At 48.1% G+C, this 21,336-nt stretch overlaps 1 long non-coding RNA gene across 1 annotated transcript; it reads left to right on the forward strand.

Moving 5' to 3' along the window:
- Positions 1-1,043: 1,043 nt before the first annotated feature.
- On the forward strand, positions 1,044-5,546 carry LOC133923352 (uncharacterized). The gene is made up of 4 exons (XR_009910606.1): positions 1,044-1,278; positions 1,369-1,544; positions 1,968-2,200; positions 5,057-5,546. It is a non-coding gene; the product is annotated as an uncharacterized LOC133923352 (long non-coding RNA).
- The last annotated feature ends 15,790 nt before the right edge of the window (positions 5,547-21,336 follow it).

The raw sequence follows: 21,336 nt of genomic DNA on the forward strand, positions 1-21,336 counted from the left end.
TCACTATCTTCACCACCTGGGCCACCCTCATCATTGGAAACCTCATGCACTGCTACCTCCTCAACATATATCTCTGCAACACCTCCTTCCACAATGCTGACTGACATAAACTGACAGACTTTATCCTCCACCAACATACGAAGCCCATTCTCAAGTTTTGAACCTGGGAACAACCAATGCAACAATACACCGTCTTGAAGATGGTAGTGGTCTCACAAGTGCCCTACAATCTCAATCAAACTCTCTATGTATGACATTGCCTCCCTTCCGCCACAAGAATGGAGCTTTTTCCTATAGTTTTATGAACTCCCCATTGAAATAAACCTGGGAGCGTGCTAGACACATCCATGTTTAAACTACAATTAAAAACGAACAATCAAAATTGCGCCTTACTAAAAAAATGCATAAACCAATCCCTAACGGACTACACCTATCGAATCCCCAACTAAAGTAGCCATTCACCAATTAAATTACTTGTCACCGTTTCGAGGGGACGGGAGGGTACAACACTAATCTCTCAATGTAGCTTCAAATCACATAAAGCATCAGCTACTTGAGTTAATTTCGTGCACCCACCGCCTCAATCACCCTCCACATCATTGCTGCAGCCGCCTACCACTCGCCGTAGGCAGCTAAGATTTTGGGGTGAGATGAGGAATGGAGTGTGAATGGCGGTTCGATTTGGTTCGGCATGTTTTAATCGACGCGGCTGGCCACCTCAGAGAACGACATGTGACAACAAGGATAGCTGACGCATGCCACATCGAACGAAACCACTGCTCAACGTTCTTATAGAGGAAAAACAACCGGTTTTAATTTTTACAGGCGCTTTAATATCTGGTTTTCTAGTTCATGGAGAAAAATCGAACTCGATCCAGAGTTCAGAGAGTCAGACTTTTTCTTCAATCACGAAACCTCTTACAGCCCAACAGGATGAAGCCTTGGAGGAGGAAGCCCACGTAACTGCCGCAGCGCTGCAGGGCCAGTAGCCCACTTAACTGTCGCGGTAGGAGCAGCCCACCAAATCCGTCGATCGCGCAACGAGAGAGGGTAGCGGCAGCGACGGCCCACGAAATCGTCTCCGCCGCACGGCAACGCGGGAGGAGGCGGCGGCGGCGGCCTCCGCGAGGCGGTCTCTCCGACGCGTCCAACGACTGATCGCGCAAGGCGGCGACTGCGCGGCCGGGGCTGGTAGAGATGGATGCCTGGCGCTGCCTACGCGATCGGTCAGCGCGGCGTCCGCCCTTCCGAGGCAGCCGTCGGTCGCGGGGGTGTAAGGTTTACTCCTTGCCTGTCGACTCCGTTTCTGTTAGCCCGATGGTCTGCGAGTTCCACGGTACTGTTTGGCTCAAACTGTTCGTTTATCAGCTTCAGGGTCCCAGAATCTCAGCCCGAATTAGGTCATCTTATATTCTTACTTAGTCCGGCTTGATGCTGAAATCCTGGATTCATCTCCTGGGACCTAGGCGCAGGCTGCAGGCCGCAGACGAAAAGGAGGACGGCTGAGCATATCAATTTCAAGGAGCTAGGATGGTATATATAAGGTAAACCATAAGCACATACGCATTTCATACATTAACCGTGAAATGAATGTTTGGCAACCAGTGGTATGGCTTTGAGTTTGATATGATTCTCAAAAGATGTTAAGTAATGATTACATGCTACTTTATACAACTAACAGGGAAGTGATTAACAAGGTGTGCTTGTAAACTAGTCTTCAACACTCGATTGCACTGTGTTACTCATGATCTGTAGACTGTAGTCCAGATCAGCTTACTTTGGAAAGATTTCTGTGGCTTCCTTTCAAGAAAACATATACTCACTTTTAGTATCACGACCTGTGCTATGACTGAATGACCTCATAGGATAAACATCTCAATCGTGCTGATTTTGTAAAGTGATAATTCATAACAGAGAGACCATGTTTTCCAAAATAATTCTAACTGTCGGTCTGCCACTTGTGCTAGATAATTAATGAGCACAATGAAGTCTACGATATTGTGGTTGAGGAGTAGCAGTCTGAAGATACAGTGATACACATCAACGAAATTGGAATTGCAATTAATCCAGGTCCCACTTGGCGCAGCTCAATTTTCAGAAAAGCTATCTGAAGGCATGATCATGAGAGGGACTTTTTGACTGTGGAGCTAATGACTTTCCCATAGTAGTGTCATCACCGTGCTCACAGCACCTGAGACATGTAAGAATCCTGTCACCCTCGTTTCCCCTTTTGCATTCCAAATAATGAACTGGCAAAGCGTCTTGCAATATTCAGATTAATGAAGCTCACAAAGTGCGTACTTCAATGTCCTTTTAATTAACTAAAACTTGTGCTAGACAGTTTTGAACTACTTTTGACCTAGAATTCAAAGATATCTAAAATAGTTGGAACCGTGTAACATGATTAAGGTAAGAAAAAGACTTGCCTAGTGTCTATTGTTACTTTAGTCATGGATCATAGAAATTAGTGAACATGCAATTAACAGCAATACAAACTTATCAGGTGCCTTAAATGGTCCAAGATTGCTAAGGTACTAAGGTAATAGCACCTGTGAAAGTACAAAGTACATGAACTATACTATGTTATGTAAGAACATTAATGGAAGTATTATATGCTGCTATTTGTTGTGTTTAGAATGATCATTTAAACTTTGGCAAATTTTGATACAAGACACATTTAAAGTGTGGTCTTTGCCATAAGACATCGTTTTTTTTAATCTTTGTGGCCGAACACTGCAAATCTGTGGATATTTGCTGAAAGACACTGACTGCAATAAAATATTAAGTTCTGGCTGAATAAGAGAGAGAAATGTTGTGAAATGTCTGTTATGCCCATGGGCTCACTCGTCGGATCGTTCTCCCACCTCCTCCTTCCTCTCTAATCAGTATTTCCTTGTCATCTCGGCGATACAAGAGCTTATAAATGGTAGAGATATAAGTGAAAGATGGATCTGTGAGTCTAAATTAGATCTACCAATCCAAATACTGAAACACATTAGGTGTAAATAGTGGATATTTCCTGTAGTAGGTAAGTACTGTACATGTGATCGTTCTTCAAAGCTTTCCCATATTAGTTATATGAACATGTGATTTATCTGGTTTCGAGGCTGAGTTGTTAGCTTATCATCTCAAGCCTAAAGCTGGCTTTCTTGTCACATAAATGTAGTTTAATCGCAAATGTGTTTGGAAGTAATAAGAAATCTGGCTCATGTATGGTTTTTTAGGTTGCTGCCTGTTCCCATCAGGTTCTAGCGTTTTACCTTTATGTTGTCGTGTAGCTAAAAGTCACATGCCAAATGGGAATATTTGAGAAGTGGAATAAGCCCAAGGAGCAAAAAGGGAACGAACTAGGCACCATATGCTTAGGGAATCATCCCACACTCTGCTTTAGTGCACTCACTGGAGGTTGTTTATTAGTCAAAAACACGATAATCAGTTTCCTAATGAACATGCATAGCCATGGATGAGGTATTTAATTGCTCTCCTGACCAACTTACTTTTGAGTAAACCAGACTTATTATTTTTTTTTTGCAATGATTGGTGATATATTATTTTCTAAATAGGATGATTGTTGATCTATTGTACCATACTAGTGGATTCAAATAATGAAATGATACATCATGAATGACCCACTGTCTAGGTTTGTATACCTATGGCATAATGCAAATACAATTTATTTTGAGAAAGAACGTGAGCATACAAGTAACAGTGTTACATGATGGACCTGCCACATTATGGTTCAATGTTTATTGAAAATACTCCTACTACTTACCTGTAAAACTTCTAGACAGGAGGGTGCAAATCCGTGGCATAAGTAATTGATGGGAGAAAGTAAATTTGCACCAACCATGGTTTTGTAAGGAATATTTCACTCGGAGCAAGCTACAAGTTGTCAATAGCTGCTTTTGCACTTGTAGATCATGTCGTGTTAGGAGTGGTTTATTTTTCCCCTTGAGAAATAACTCGTTGTTTAACACGCACTGCAAGCATTTCATTTATCCCTATCTTCAACTCTCATTTTTATTATGTTATGACTTAAGTGTTTGTGCATGGGGCCAGTCATGTTTTCAGGGACTACTCAATATAAATTGAGGCCCCTAAGGGTGAAATAAGAAAACAAATAATGGCAATAGATATCACACTGAAGGTTACAGATATAGGCTAATGTTAGCGAAGGTCATTGTCTTATTAGAGGCTGTATTATTTTGTTTGCTTTTAAAACATTATAAATGATAGGCACTTCCAAAGTTTGCTTGTATGCCAAGTGTAAGGAAACTTTTGGAGTCCATAGGTAAATATACGGTGATACAGAACACCTAAGTAAAACCCACAAGAAAAGGCCACACAATGTAATAAGGTAGAAAAGGTACATGGGGTGCTGAAATACTTGAATACTCAAGATTGGTCCAAATACTGATAGCAAGGGGTAGCATTTCGTATCTTGCGGGTAACAAAGGGCTAGGGATAATTTTTTATTTGCCATTGCAAAGTGCTCTAATATGGGATTTGCTATTACAAAATGCCTAATTCGTTGTATGCCATCATGTATGCAAAATTTGCCCTTATTTGCCATTGCTGTCAGCCTGTCACCACCGTTAGCATTCGCTGTTAATTGTCTTACAAAAATGTTATAAACGGAATTTTCATCCGTCAGGTTTATTCAATTAGGAATTCAAGCAAATCAAGATTTATTCAGGAGCTAACACATCGTCATTTTTAAAGTTTTGATAAGAAAATAAGTTTATATATCTGAGAGGTAGTTCTACTATTATCAATGAGTATTGATGATGTTAGATCCTCCGGTGTTGGATGCATGCGAATGTGATATTCCATACTTAGGGATACTCCCCACCCCGAGCATGCGTGCATGGGAATCCTCCTTTGGAGCTAATAATGCATGTAGGCATGATTAACAATTCTGAACCAAGTGGACAACGCCAAATGTTATGTGTCAAGTTCTTGGCTTCCACATGCGTCTTGGTGACCTCTTTTGTGAGCATTCCCCCAAGGCATGGAAAAGTGAGCTCTAAACAACTCTAGGTGTTGTTTTAAGCAGGTGCTACTATAGGTGCACATACCATCAGGATCATGGCTGCCCAGCAACCAAGCATGTGGAGCAACAAAACTCCCAGGACCCGCCATTGTTCCGAGTAATCTACACAAACGGGCACACATGCAGCAGTAGTGATGTCTCCGGCTACATGGCTTCATCTGTACACATCCAGCAGATCGCCGATGCCTCTTTGAGAAAGGCAGAGATGAAAATACCAAGCCTGACCCACTGCAGTTGATCAAAGAAGAGAAAGATGCCATCGTCTCTTGTGGGTCGGTCGACCGATCCACTTGTATCCTGATAGTCAACGTTAGCATGCTAAGTTTGATGTGGAGTATTTGTAACACCCTGGCTTATTATTATTTTTGTTTTTGGTTTGTATAATTTAAGTGTTTTGATATAGTAATTTTAGTATCATCTTGACAGTTTAAATAAGTTCGAGTCAACTTATAATCCTTTGTATTCTAAATATAGTATATCCGGGTTTAAGACTTTTACATTAAGCGATGACGAAAGAGGAAAAGATGTGTTATATATATGCGGGCCTGTCTTATAGGTGGACTGAGCTGTTGGAGAATTTTAGAGGCGGGGTGTCATAGATGGTATCAGAATCAGCTCTCGCTGTACGAGTGTATGTGCGTCAGTTTATGGAGGGGATATGTCATGATTATGGCACTAAGGGAAGATCCTGTATATTTGTCTGTTGTGCATATGGTAATTAGCTGAGGGCGTCAATCTTAAAGGGGAAAGTGTAATACATGGTACATTAGTATTTTTGATTTTGATTTTAAATAGGTTCGAACTAACTTATAAGTATTTATGTTTCAAATATAATATCTTCGTGTTAACATTTTTTTACACGAAGAAAAACAAAAATATAAAACAAGTGCTCTGTATATGTGGATCCGCTCACGTGAGCCTTGGGCGGTACGCAGGGTGCTACAGTATTTTACTAGCCATTTGATCGGAGGCGTGACTTGGGCTCTCCCGACCGGGCAGATCCGGAGGCGGCGGCTGGAACCACGGCCCACGGGCACTGTCTGGCTGTTCCGCCCCGAACCCCGCAGCCGCATGGGCCTAGCTAGCCCTGGTTGTTTCCGCCGCGAGCGCCCGAAGGATCTCCACGCCACAGCGCGGAGCGCTCTTCACACCCCGGCGCCCCCGCGTCCGCCACGCGCGCGCTATACATCCAGTATCCACAGGCCACAGCACCGCGTCGTTCCACCACTCCCCGGTCCCGACAAACCGCCGAGCGGCATCACATCACCGAAAACCCTTTCACGTTTTCCATTGAAACGACGAACGACGTCGTGATGGAGAGATGTAAGCAAAAAGAACCGCTGTTTCCCTTTTTCCTTCAGGTCGGCGTTTCGATCTCCTGCTCCAGTCAAAGATCGGATTTGTTGCCAGTATTGTTTGTTTCCGTCAAGTTGACTGTTGAATCTGGGGATCCATTGAATCTGTTGCCAGCTGGTAGGAGCAAGCGGCAAATACTGGGACTGGCTCTATGGGTCTCGAGGAAATGCTTCAGGGAAAAGATAAGGTATAACCTGCTTCACCACACCACTTGCCGATTATATCACCATTCAAGTATGAATGCACAATCTTGCCCAACTCCTAGCTAAAAACGTATATGAAAATAATATGCATGGATTAGAAAACAACCAGGACATGCTGCTTCTCTTTTTTCTTTTACTCAGGAAAGCAGAAAAGGACCTACATATGCCCATTCATCAGGATTCAGGAATGAGCTGGGTAATACAATACCTGTTGTGTAAAAAATACATTTTGTCACAAGTGAACTCATCAGCAATGAGCTGGATATCTTAGAGGCTCACTAATCTCTATCAATCTGCTATTCAGCCTCAAAAAACGAAGACAATGAAAATAAATATCAACTCTATATATAGCAGTAGCACTCTGGGTCGTCAGACAATACATGCATGCGCATGGAAGTCCTTCAGATCAGATCACAGCATTTTCGGCAAATCTCTCTGGTAAACAGCACCGAAACGTGGGAGTGGCTCGGGATTGGTAGCCTCCACTGTCCTCATTAACAATGGCCGAAGTATTGTAATCCCACTTGCCACTTGGCAATACATCTAATCCGCCGGCACCCACTGTTTGGGTACTGTCCTTTGCTGCAATTTGCCCATAAAATTTTCTACAAGGAGCAATTTGAGTGTAAGCAAACATGCACGCATGCATCACACCTGCTTAAGAGGCTCCCTCGCCCTCGCCCTCGGAACAAAGCATCATAGTACTAAAGGAACCCCTTGTACAAAAATAAATTAAAGAACTAAGTAAACGAAATTTGATTATTTGCACATACAAGGTCAGTGTAAATATCTGTATCCATACTGGCAAAATTAAAGACCAAAAGAAAATCATAATTCCCATCTCGAGGCCCATATAATAGGCACATGATTAATTGGTGGCAGATTAAACTGCTCGAATCTAATATCTGTAAATTTTAAACTTATCTAAAGACCCCGCAACACTTCTTGACATGGAACAAAACGAAACCATAAAGTATTAACCGCGTTGTACTGCACCGAGTCGAGCTCAAATTAAAGCCCCTCCGGTCCGGCGACCATGAAAGCGACATAGGTGGCTGCCAATCTCCTTCTCCGTTTCCCTACACACCTGCCGCCGTCTCATTCTCGCTGCAAAGAGCACAGCAGTTGAGAAGCAGCTAGGTAGCTAGATAGGAAGAACAATGGCGTTGCCGCGATTGAAGAGGGAGCAGTCCTTCGACTTCAGGGGGCCCAGCGCCCAAGATGCCATGGGATCTTACAGCCCTTCCGGAGGCGTCTTTGGGCTCTCCCCGCCGGACTCCTCGCCGCGCGACGGCCGGAGAAGGTACATGCATAAACCGATGAACCAATTGACACTTAATTATCTTCTCTGCTCTTTGTTACAAACAGCACATGCCGATTTAGCTGTGTGTGTTACCATGACTGTTGCCTGCTTGCTTTCTTGCCTGACTTTCACCGTTCATTCGTTTCTCCACTTTTTAATTGCCCTTGTATGCATGAGCTAGTTCTTATTCAGATCTTGAACCTGCCTGCTGGTATGTTTGCGTTCTGTGTCTTGCACAGTTTTATCTGCTTCATGTTCGTATGTACTACTGAATCTGTCAAAATGCATGCGTAGAGGGCTGGTAAAACTGTGTACTTCAGATCTGACAAAAGAATCTTTAGCTACACTAGACTCCTGTGTCTCATGAAGTTCGTGTTTGTGAGAACTCAATATAGCGAACATGCACCAGCTAGCTAGCCCTTGCCTTGCATAGGAGTCGATACAAAGGAAGGGGACATGGTCAGAACCAAGACAGCAGTAGCTTTTGGAGGTACCAAACGGGATACCTCTCAAGTTACATACATTTATGTCCTCTCCTGTTTTTATTTTTTCACTGCACGATAATGAATCCGGCCCATTTATGAAAGAAAGAAGCCCTTGTCGCATATTTGCATGTGGTCTTCAGCATCGTTCTCTTGTAGTGACGTCTGCAACATGTGTGGACAATGTGCAAGAACGGTTACGCACGACTACAGAAAAAATTATCTTTGCCCACTTTTTACTGCTGGTTCGAAAAAACGAAATTATCACTGCCGGTTCATAACTATAATCGACAGTGATAATCAAATGTCACTGTCGATTCAATTAAAAAACCGACAGTAATACTCACTGTCGGATCATTATATTAAAATTGTAGAACTCGACGAGATATACAAATTTGTAGTTGATAACTTTTTTATTTGAATCCTTATATATATCTAAATAATCGTCTAAAGGTTGTCAAAGGAAAACCACAAACGGGACCATAAAGTAAATTATTGGGTCTGGTGTAACACTAATAAGAATGATTGAAAAAACCACACACAGAGCCACAAAGTTGTAAACTACAATTTCAAAGATTTTTACCGCGAGTTTGGTAATTCAAATTGATGAAACGTTTATGTAGCACTGACTTTCAAATATATCACTATGTCTTTACAAAATTTCAGGTAAATTGAAGAAGTTCATTTTTCGATCAAAAACTTCAGATGTCCTATCAAAAGTCTTCCGAGTCTTTTTTGGGTCAAGAAAGGTACATGTGTTTTTCATATGTGTCTTCTCGTTAGTTTCAAAAGTAAAGGTCGAACGTCGAAATCAGACTTAGTATACAAAAGTTATGGCTATTTTACGTAATGGTGCATGGATTGGAGAAAAACTTTTTCATACAGAGCTGGATGGAGACCAATTTTATATTAAAATTGTATATCTCGATGAGATGTATAACTTTATAGTCGATAATATTTTTATTTGAAGACATCTAGATACCCAAATAATTTTCCAAAAATTTGAACAGGAAATATCAAAAGAATAAATTTTCTCATAGCAATTAAGTAAGATTGTGATATGAGATGGTAAGGAAGCTTCACGCGAGGGGTGAGGTCGCGGATTCGACTCTCACAAACTACACGAGAGCACGTAAATTACTATATTTATATATTCATGGGTTTGACTTCCACAAAAGCTACAGGGGTGGTCACAAGTCAGAAAAGCTATGGGGAGCCGTGGGGTTTCGTTCGTCGAGTGTAAAAAAATTTTGGTTTCAAAAACATCGGATCTAGGATTGAATATCACTGTCAATTTGTAACACAGTAATAATCCGTTTATTCACTACCGGTTTTGGTTAAAAACCGATAGTTATGTCAATTTTGAATCGATAATGATGATTTTTCTGTAGCAGTGGTGGTGTGGTTTGTACCCCGCTATAGCGTTTAATGTTACCAAATATAGTATATGTTGTTATAGACCTAGAAGGTAGATATTTTGAAGATATTGTCGGTGTATCAGGAACCAGGGGTCCCTGAGTCCCGAGACCGGGCCGGCCATCCGCCACGAGTCACCATCCCGCGAGGTCCGCCCTGCGAGATAAGAAGAGGCTAAGTCCCGGGAGAAGGTGCTCGGGGCCGCCGCCTCTGGTTCCCGAGCACCCCAGTTCCCCGATGATCCGCGGAATCTAAGTACCGGGAAGGAAGTGCTCGGGAGAGAGTGCTCGGGGCTGCATGTGGTAGCCCCCGAGGACTCGGTTCCCCGAAGATTTCCCCCCAGTGCTCGAGAGAGAGTGCTCGGGGCTGCATGTGGCAGCCCCCGAGGACTCGGTTCCCCGAAGGTTTCCCCCAGTGCTCGGGAGAGAGTGCTCGGGGCTGCACGTGGCAGCCCCCGAGGACTCGGTTCCCCGAAGGTTTCCCCCAGTGCTCGAGAGAGAGTGCTCGGGGCTGCACGTGGCAGCCCCCGAGGACTCGGTTCCCCGAAGGTCTCACCGGAGTGCTCGGGAGAGGGTGCTCGGGGCTGCACGTGGCAGCCCCCGAGGACTCGGTTCCCCGAAGGTTCGCGCAAGATCGTTCGACGACCCAAAGGGTCCCCTCGCCGGGGTGTCAGCCAGTCAAAGACACGAATGCCGCATTTAATAGGCACGCGCGGCCTGACATCCTGACATCCTGACATTCTCAGCTGCCCACGCCCTAGTGTCAGACCCTGCCATGCTCTGGCAGGGGGGCGTGGGTCCATTAAATGCACGGGTCCCGTCCCGTTTCACCCAGGTGCCTCGGGATAACGTTACCAGAATCGAAGCGCTCCGCCTGCCACTCTGCCCCGGCAGAAGGACAAGACAGGGTGGGCGCACCGGGCACCTCTGCGGCTGCCCGGTGGGCCCTCTTAATGGCGCCGAAGGACCTCCACAGTGGCGGGTGGTCGGATGCACGCCGCAATTTTCCACCGCCCCTGTCACTTCACCAAGACGGAATGATGACGCCTTTCTCCGTGGCACCTTGGCACGTGCGCCCCCTCTTTCCCATTCAGGATAAGTCGAGGTCGGCGCGCCTATAAAAGGAAATGATGGAGAATACATAAACGACGCACACAGCTAACGCTCACAGCCAACGCTCATAGCTCACAGCTCACGACACACAACACACGACTCACGACTCATCCTTGAAGAATTCCGCCTCAGATCCGAAAGCCCTCAAAAAAGACCCCGAAGCTCAGATCAAAAGACGAAGAACATCACAAAGAAGCTCGAGCCAAGCTAGAACACAAGAGTCTCAAGCTCTCTGTAGACAGCTCACCCCTGTAACCAAATACATCCTTGAAGAATTCCCTTCAAGGAAAGGTATAGCACTCACACAGGAGTAGGGTGTTACGCCTCCGTGCGGCCCGAACCTGTCTAAACCCCGGTGCACCCATCTTTCTTGCACTAGGACGATCATCTCCCACCACCAGCCACTGCATTTATTTCCGCTCCCATCTATTTCCCAGACAAGCTCGTTCAGGATCATCCCCCCGGCTGAATCTTTAAAAAGGGGTCTCTCGGGATCCCTGCGACAGGAGTTCATCCTCCGATAGCTGGCGCGCCAGGTAGGGGGGAATATCCCTGGATTTGTTTGTTTCGCTTTTTTCCACAGGAAAAGATGGCTGGTGGGCACCGTCTCCAGCGTTCCGGCTCCACTTCCAGTGACGGAGTGCTGCCCGACGCTCGGGAGAGCCCAGTCGCTGCTGCGTTCCATCAGCAGCCCCTATCCACTTGCGCGGTTTTTCCCGCTCAAGGGGATCAAGGCGCTGGGCCCAGCAGGGCCGCCGTCGCAGCTGCAGATGCACTTTCTGACCCCTAGCAAGAGGTCAGGACCCCAGCCGCCAGGTCCGCCTCTGGACCACGTCGGGTGCCATCCCGGCGTAGGCTCGCATTCAGCGAGGCCGGCCCGGGGAGCGCGCTGCTTGCAGCGCATGCTCTCCTCAGGCACCCGCCCATTCAGGCCATGCCGAATACTCCGGAAGGCCGGTGGATACAAGATGTCGTCGCTCTGGTTGGCACTGCTCGCCGCCAGGTGCAGGCCGGGAGTCCTCGCACCACTTCTCAGCGTGGTGCCGCCAGAGCCGGCTCCTCAACGGGCAACGCCCGCACGGGCCGAGGGGCCTCCAGGCGGAGTGCCGTCCCCCTGGCCATGTCCGAAGCCCGGGACCTCCGCTTGCGCCTTGACGAGCGGAGGGGCCACGAGGACGCCCGAGTTACTCTCGAGCGCCAGCGGGAGACCCGGCAGGAGGTCGGGGCAGAGGACCAGGCTTCCTCTCTCCCGGCCCAAGGCCACCGGGAATCCCCAGCTCGCCGCCACTCACCACCAAAGACCCCTACTCGTGCTGCGGGGTACGGCACCAGCTGCCGTGCCTTCACCACCGAGCTCCGCCGGGTCAGGTGGCCTTCCAAGTTCCGCCCGAGCTACCGGAGAAGTACGACGGGTCCATCGACCCCGTCGAGTTCCTCCAGATCTACACAACGGCCATCCAAGCGGCCGGAGGCAGCGAAAAGGTGATGGCAAACTATTTTTATGTTGCCTTGAGGGGCTCCGCCCGCTCTTGGCTTATGAACTTACCCCCAGGGTCTATTAGCTCCTGGGATGACCTGTGCCACCAGTTTGAGGCCAACTTTCAGGGCACGTTTACGCGCCCCGGTTTGGAGTGCGACCTCCACGCCATCCAATAGCAGGAAGGGGAGACGCTACGGCGCTTTATACAGCGCTTCAGCCAGGTTCGCAACACTATTCTGCGAGTGGCCCCCCTTGCTGTTATTGTTGCTTTCCGGCAGGGCGTCCGCGATGAGCGGATGCTCGAAAAGCTAGGCACGCACGAGATCGAGACTACTGCAGAACTCTTCGCACTGGCCGATAAGTGCGCCAAGGCTGCGGAGGCCAGGACGTGGTATGCCCCTCGCCCCGCCTCCGACCAGCCAAGTTCTTCCCGCTCCGACAAGCGGGAAAAGAAGAAGAGAAGGAAGCGCGAGGTCGCTCCCGTTGAGCCGACCCAGGTCCCCGCTCATAGGGTACCGCAAGAGCCCGACCGCCGGCAAGAGCGCCGGCCGGGCGTCGAACGACGTCCCGCCAGGGCCCCTGCTAGGGCTCCTCCTCGAGCCTCCGCGCCCACGAGGGCCCCGGCACCAGCTGGGGCACCGGCTCCCGCAAGAGCCCCGGCCCCCGGCCGAGCTCCTGCTCCAGCAAGGGCCCCCGCTCCCGCGGGGCCCGAGCCAGGTAAATGGTGTCCCATACACCAGACCAGATGGCACGACCTCACGGAGTGTCGTACGGTCAAAAGACTCGTGGAGCAGCGCCAGAGGGAGCGCGACGAGTCCCGCGGAGGAGGCAATGCTGAGGTCGCCCCCGACAACGCCGAGCTCGGCTTCCAGGAGCCCGAGCACGCCGTCACCTTCATCAATGGAGGCGCCTACACACCTTGCTCGCGCCGTGGCATCAAGGTCATGCGACACGAGGTGTGCTCGGCAACCCCGAGCGAGGAGGCCGCAAGGCCCCTGAGGTGGTCGGATGCTCCGATCACGTTCAGCATGGCTGATCACCCCACCAGTACTGCAGCCGTGGGGCGGCTACCTCTGGTAGTGTCTCCCACTATCTGCAATGTTAAGGTCGGCAGAGTGCTGATCGACGGTGGTGCCGGCCTCAACCTCCTTTCCAAGGAGGCTTTTGAGAAGCTGCAGGTGTCCTCCCGACGCCTAAAGCCGTCGCTCCCCTTCTGTGGAGTGACCCCCGGGCACTCCCTGCCTCTCGGGCAGGTTGAGTTGCCTGTGACGTTCGGGAGCCGGGACAACTTCCGCACGGAGTGCGTCCTCTTCGACGTCGCGGAGCTCCCTCTCCCCTACAACGCCATCCTCGGGCGTCCGGCGCTCGCCAAGTTTATGATGGCCGTGCATTATGCATACCTTACGGTTAAGATGCCCGGCCCCGCAGGCTCCATCTCCGTGATCGCCGACTCCGGCGGCGCCGTCTCCTGCGCTGAACAGTCATACATGGCTCTGGTCTCAGCGCAGGCCGATGTCGATGGCTCTACAGGGGGCACAGGACCCTCTTCATCCAAACCCCGACTCGCCGCCGACGCCTCTGTTCCAACGAAGGAGGTCGTGGTGGGCGAAGATGCTACCCAGGTCGTCCGGATCGGCGGTGACCTGGGCAGCAAATAGGAAAGCGCGCTCGTCGCCTTCCTCCGGGATAACGCAGACGTGTTTGCCTGGCAACCGTCCGACATGCCCGGGATCCCTAGGGAGGTGATCGAGCATCACTTGGCGGTGCGTTCGGACGCCCGCCCAGTGAAGCAGAAGGTCCGGCGGCAGGCGCCTAAGCACCAGGAGTTTATCCGCGAGCAGGTCAGCAAGCTCCTCGACGCTGGATTTATCCGAGAAGTCCTCCACCTCGACTGGCTAGCAAACCCAATCATCGTCCTGAAGGCCAACGGCAAGCTCCGCATGTGCGTAGACTACACCGACCTAAATAAGGCTTGCCCTAAAGATCCCTTCCCCTTACCTCGCATTGATCAAATTGTAGATTCAACTGCGGGATGCGATCTTTTATGCTTTTTAGATGCAAACTCTGGGTATCACCAGATTCGCATGGCCGTAGGGGACGAGGAAAAAACTGTTTTTACCACTCCGGTGGGGACTTTTTGCTACATGTCAATGCCTTTTGGCCTGCGTAACGCTGGATCCTCCTTCCAGCGCGCTATTCGTATTACCCTTGACTCGTAGGTTGGTCGCAACGTCGAAGCTTACATCGACGATCTCGTGGTTAAAACCCGAGACCGCGCCACCCTGCTCGAGGACCTCGCCGAGACTTTCAACAGTCTCCGCTCTACCCGCCTCAAGCTCAACCCGGAGAAGTGTGTCTTCGGGGTGCCGGCGGGCAAGCTCCTTGGTTTCTTGGTTTCTGATCGAGGAATCGAGGTCAATCCGGAGAAGATCCGGGCCATCGAGCAGATGCGACCCCCGACTCGACTCAAGGAAGTCCAGCGTCTCGCCGGCTGCATGGCAGCCCTCGGGCGCTTTATCTCCAAGCTCGGGGAGCGAGGGCTCCCCCTCTTCAAGCTTCTAAAAAAATCCGGTCATTTCGACTGGACGCCGGAGGCCGAGCATGCCTTCCACGATCTAAAGAAGTATCTCACTTCGCCGCCCGTGCTAGTGGCTCCCTCTCAAGGTGAGCCCCTACTGCTCTACGTTTAGGCCATACCTCAGGTCGTGAGCGTAGTGCTGGTGGTGGAGCGCGACGAGTGTTCAGGACCGGGTGCTGGGTCCCAGCTCCCAGAGGTCCCTGACCACTCACCTGTCCTCACGGCTCCCCCTAGGCAGGGGGTCGAGCCCGAGCACACTGCTCCTCCCAACCCGGGAGTCGAGCCCGCATGCTCGGCCAGCCCCGACCGCGCCGTCGAGCCTGGGGGCTGCAGCAGCCCCCCGGGCGAAGCCGCCGTCCGGGCCCGTCGGGTTCAGCGACCGGTGTACTTTGTCAGTGAAGTCCTCCGGGAAGCCAAGACAAGATACCCCCAGGCGCAGAAGCTGCTCTATGCCGTGCTCGTCGCTTCCCGGAAGCTGCGCCACTACTTCCAGGCGCACAAGGTCTCGATGGTTACCACTTATCCACTGGGGCCCATTCTCCGGAACCGGGAAGGCACCGGGCGCGTTGTCAAATGGGCGGTAGAGCTGGCGGAGTTCGACCTACACTTCGTCAGTCGCCAGGCAATCAAAAGCCAGGCGCTCTCCGACTTCTTGGCATAATGGACGCCCGTCCCCTACATCGTCCCGGAAGAGATCTCTGCCTATCCCAGGCACGACGCGCCCGGGTACTGGGTCATGCACTTCGACGGCTCCCTCTCGCTGAAAGGCGCAAGGGCCGGAGTGGTTCTCACCTCTCCAACAGGTGAAGAGCTCCGGTACGTCGTGCAGTTGCAGTTCCGCGCATCCAACAACATGGCGGAATATGAAGGTCTCATCGCCGGCCTCCGGGCTGCGGTGGGGCTCGGGATTCGCCGCCTCCTGGTCAAAGGGGACTCCCAACTGGTCGTCAACCAGGTATCCAAGGAGTACCAGTGCACGGATCCTCAAATGGCGGCGTACGTGGCTGCGGTCAAGAAGCTTGAGAGACGCTTCGATGGCCTCGAGTTGCGGCACATCCCTCGCCGCGACAACGCTTTGGCCGACGAGCTCTCTCGCCTGGCCTCCTCACGTGCGCGCGTCCCTGTCGGAGTCTTTGAAGAAAGACTCGTACGGCCATCCGTCCTGCCTGCCGAACAGGATGAAGGGGAAACCTCGAACTCAATTCAGGGGACCCCGGCGGTGTCCTCAGTGGGAAGCCCCGTCAGGGCGCCGCCGCCCGGTGAGTGCGCTGCGCTCGCCGAATGTTCTCAAGATGCCTCGTGGATGTCTGACATCCGAGGGTACTTGAAAGAAAAGTTCCTACCCGGGGATGAGGCGTCTGCCGAAAGAGTTGCTCGCCAGTCCAGACGCTATGCCATAGTAGATGGGGATCTCTACCGGCGTAGCGCAGGAGGTGTCCTCCTGAAATGCATCTCCCGGGCAAAAGACGGTGATCTTCTCGCTGAGGTCCACGAGGGCGAGTGCGGTGGCCATTCATCGTTCCGCACGCTGGTCGGGAAGGCCTTCCGGCAAGGTTTCTACTGGCCTACAGCTCTCCAGGACGCTTCCGAGCTGGTTCAGCGCTGCAGGGCGTGCCAGTTCCACGCAAAGCAGATTCACCAGCCAGCTCAGGCTCTTCATACCATTCCCCTGTCATGGCCTTTCGCGGTCTGGGGTTTGGACATTCTGGGTCCATTCCCCCGAGCAATCGGGGGCTATGCATACCTATATGTCGCCATCGACAAGTTCACCAAGTGGCCGGAGGCGGTCCCAGTCATCAAGGTGACCAAAAACACGGCGCTCCAGTTTATCGACGGTATCACCAGCCGCTTTGGCGTCCCGAACCGGATCATCACCGACAACGGCACCCAATTCACAAGTGCCCTGTTCGGGGACTATTGCGAAGACCTCGGCATCAAGCTCTGCTTCGCCTCCGTCGCTCATCCTCGGAGTAACGGGCAGGTCGAGCGCGCCAACGCGGAGATACTGAAGGGCCTCAAAACCCGGACCTATAACGTGCTCGCTAAGCACGGGAAGGGATGGGTGGACGAGCTGCCAGCCGTGCTGTGGGCTAACTGGACTACGCCAAGCTGCGCCACTGGGGAGACTCCGTTCTTCCTCGTCTATGGCGTCGAGGCAGTCCTCCCCTCGGAGCTCACTCTGGGCTCCTCTCGAGTGCATGCATACTCTGAGGGTGAGCAGGAGCAGCAAAGGCGCGACGACGTGGACTACCTGGAAGAGCGCCGGCGGCGTGCCGCTGTCCGGGCGGCTCGGTACCAGCAGAGTCTGCGGCGTTATCATCTGCGCCATGTCCGGGCCCGGTCTCTCGAGGTGGGGGACCTAGTTCTCCGACGCGTCCAGTCGCGCGAAGGAATGAATAAGCTGTCCCCTGTGTGGGAAGGTCCCTTCACCGTGATCTCGGTTCCAACGCTCACAGCCAACGCTCACAGCTGACGCTCACAGCTCACAGCTCACGACACACAACACACGACTCACGACTCATCCTTGAAGAATTCCGCCTCAGATCCGGAAGCCCTCAAAAAAGACCCCGAAGCTCAGATCAAAAGACGAAGAACATCACAAACAAGCTCGAGCCAAGCTAGAACACGAGAGTCTCAAGCTCTCTGTAGACAGCTCACCCCTGTAACCAGATACATCCTTGAAGAATTCCCTTCAAGGAAAGGTATAGCACTCACACAGGAGTAGGGTGTTACGCCTCCGTGCGGTCCGAACCTGTCTAAACCCCGATGCACCTATCTTTCTTGCACTAGGACGATCATCTCCCACCACCAGCCACTGCATTTATTTCCGCTCCCATCTATTTCCCAGACAAGCTCGTTCAGGATCATCCCCCGGCCGAATCTTTAAAAAAGGGTCTCTCGGGATCCCTGCGACAGGAGTTCATCCTCCGACAGATATGTAACTCAACTGACACTTTTTTATATATGGTAAATGAAATAAAAATGTAAGTTATTATTAGTTATGACGTTGCAAAGCGATCCACTTGCAATTTAGTTTTTGCAAAAAAATGGAGACGAGATCTCTAACATAATAGAAATACTCACCGAGTTTTAAATGTGGCAACTCTCTATCAATATTCCTATATTGCCTATATATATGGCCCATCTAAATATATGCATGAATCTTTTATTTTTCCGCCTTCTTAGTCCAATATGTTTTACATTTCCAATTTTGTATTCTTATTCATGTTCCTATATATACCTCCTAAACACATCCTACGATTATTTAACTTATATAAATTTGCCATACTCGTCCAACTTTACCTATATACTCTTCTGGAAACGGGAATACTGTTGCATAAAGGATAGGCCGTCATGGGTCAAACAGACGTACAAACCCTATTTCGATGGTCACTTGTGGCGAAAGTATGGCCAAAAGAAAATCAAGGACGCTGAGTACCCTAGGTAATTTACTTTTCAAGTGCTATTAGCAGCTCATACATCATGTTTACAATTTGAGGCCCCAAGCTACAGGTTATTCTGTGCATTGGAGAAATTTCCTTCTAAATATTCTTATTGTAGTCGAATTGCTCCATTCATGATTTTTGTTTATATATTTTTATTCCTATAATCAATATCTATTATTAAAACCCATGACGACTGGTTTTGGACACTCTAAGAGAAGAAACAATAGCACAACATCAACTTATTTTTGCAATTAATCAATCTAGTGGTCAATCAAGTTGACCCTTATGACAATTAAACTAAAGCACATCAATTTGATGATATGAAACCTTTTTTTTTGTGAGGATGATGATATTATGACAATTAAACTAAAACACATCAATTTGATTATATGATATCTTTTTTTTTTGCGAGGATGATGATATTATGACAACTCAACTAAAACACATCAATTTGATGATATGAAACCTTTTTTACGAGGAAGATGATATGAAACCTGTTAAAACTGAAAAGATAAGAAGAAATTCTTAACCTTAAGAACAAATCCAGGTTGAATTTTAGGAGCTGCAAAAGATAATGAAGCGTCGTTGCATCTAACAGTTTTTCATAACTTTGCAAAACCAACTTATTTTGGGGTACAATCTACCTCAAGCCCCTATCACAAGACCAAGCGGATCTCATCCTGCAGAAGACTCAGAGCACATTATAGAATCATCTGGTTTAGGTCACAAACTATCTTTCAATGGGATTAGAGAAACGGATATTTTTTTATTGTGTCTAATTTGAATATTATTTGTAACATTCATCTCTTACTATTGCTTTTTCCATAACGAGGACAAGCCGTTATAAGCACACACACACCATACTAAGAATTTTGAGATAAACAGTAGGAGGGGCGGGGGGGGGGGGTGCTGGGGACTACCTATAGCAGCACATTCACGTCACTATATATAAGTTGTCATGCAGTCAAGCTCTTTTTGCTTTCACCATCCACATTATAAATGCGTTGAAATTGACCGCTTTAATTTGGAAATTAGTAGGCTGGTTATGCTACATACTTTCATAATAAGTAGGCATCTTCGTGAACCTGATTTATAACGTCATACTCTAATAGAAATCAGCGGGAAAAGTACCACCTTAGAGACCGTATATACAATGTCCAAACACGATGGACAATCTTGCAAGAAACCCTAACATCCCGGGGACTGAGGTCACTCATCAACTACTATATACTAAAGTGCCTGGATCCGTGAATTCTCAGGGCCCTGCTACTGCAGCTACTGTAGCAGTGGATATATATATACACACACGTATATATGAAAGTTATACATGTACATGTATATACATATGTATATATACATATAGGTATACATGTATATGTATACACATATGTATATATACATATACATATATATGTAATTTTTGTTTTCTAAAAAATTCTAATATCTAAAACTCAAAAAAATATGATTTTTTTAGGTTAGTATTACTTCTACCTACATGTTAAAACTATGTGCATGCATAAAAGTACTATTCTTTTCTCTATAACTAATTAAATGTTTTTAACATTAATAATTTCATAAATATATATTGAATGTACAAAATTTGTGAACCTAATTTTTTAGTCTTCTTTTGTCGTGCTCTACACAACAAAATAAAAATGAGCACGACGTAGATGCGCCAATCAGACTAGTTACTCTAGTCTGCTGGGAGATTTGGATTGAGTGAAATGCCAGAACTTTCAACAAAGTGGAACAAACAACACAACTCATCGCCAGGCGCATCAAAGATGAGGCGACCAGCTGGGAATTTGTAGGAGCGTGGCATTTAGGCCGCCTTATGTGGGGAGAATAGTATTTTTGTGCCTTTTTTTTCTTTTCCTTCCTATTTTATTTCTTTTCTACCTGTCGGGTACACCTTATTAATATAATTCAGCAACTCTCCTGCCAATTCATATGTTTTTTTTTTTTAACAGGCAGGAGCATTGCTATTCCTTAAGATAGATGAACACTATATATGTTAATGACTGGTCAGTCATATGGCATCGTCCGGTCTTCGGATTAATCATGCCTAGCAACCTGATGATTACCGCCACGACAACTCTGCAATGACTGGTCAGTCATATGGCATCGTCCGGTCTTCGGATTTCTTCGAGTTAGTGGCACCATCATCTAGGGCATCCATCAAATAATGTGGTTGAGACTATAGTTTGGTCTAATAAACTTCTGTGCTTGCCTAGTTATGAATCTTTTGTTTGTAATGCTTGCCTGCGTGCAAAAGAGTCATCAACTTCCTTATAATAATTCCATTTGTGTCACTAATGGCCCTACATATATAATGTATGCATATATTCAATAAAACAATTATATAGTCATGCACGTATTGCTATTAGTATCTATTTGTTTCCTTGGAAATGTCCAAAATATAGCAAAGGTCATGCAAAAATGTTTCTGATTAAACAAAACATAGCAAATCTCATGCTATATTTGTTTCTGATTTTTTGATTTTTTGTCATTTTTTTATTTTCAGAGAAATTCATAAATTGGGAGTTAAACCGGTTGGTTACCGCTTCAAATCGTTCGGTTTTCGATCAAAATCGCTCGGTTATTGAGCGTACGGTTATCTTAAAAAACCGTTCGGTTTATCGCAAAATCACTCGGTAACCGGTCCACCGAATGGCGAATCTGCCGATTTTTTGTCCAAATTTTAAATTTGATCGAGTGAATTTTGAGCGAATTCTTGCCAAATTTTAAGCGGTTATTGCAATAACCGCAATTTTTTGATAACCGCCCAGGTCCTATTTTCATGTCCCAAACAATATTGCAAACCTTGACCGTGGGTGCCGTGACAATGTAATATTGTCACAGGCTTAAGGAAAAACATGTGCCTATCATAGGTGACATGACAAGGAG

The sequence above is a fragment of the Phragmites australis genome, chromosome 1 (assembly GCF_958298935.1).
Source record: "Phragmites australis chromosome 1, lpPhrAust1.1, whole genome shotgun sequence".
In the NCBI taxonomy this organism is placed as follows: domain Eukaryota; kingdom Viridiplantae; phylum Streptophyta; class Magnoliopsida; order Poales; family Poaceae; genus Phragmites; species Phragmites australis.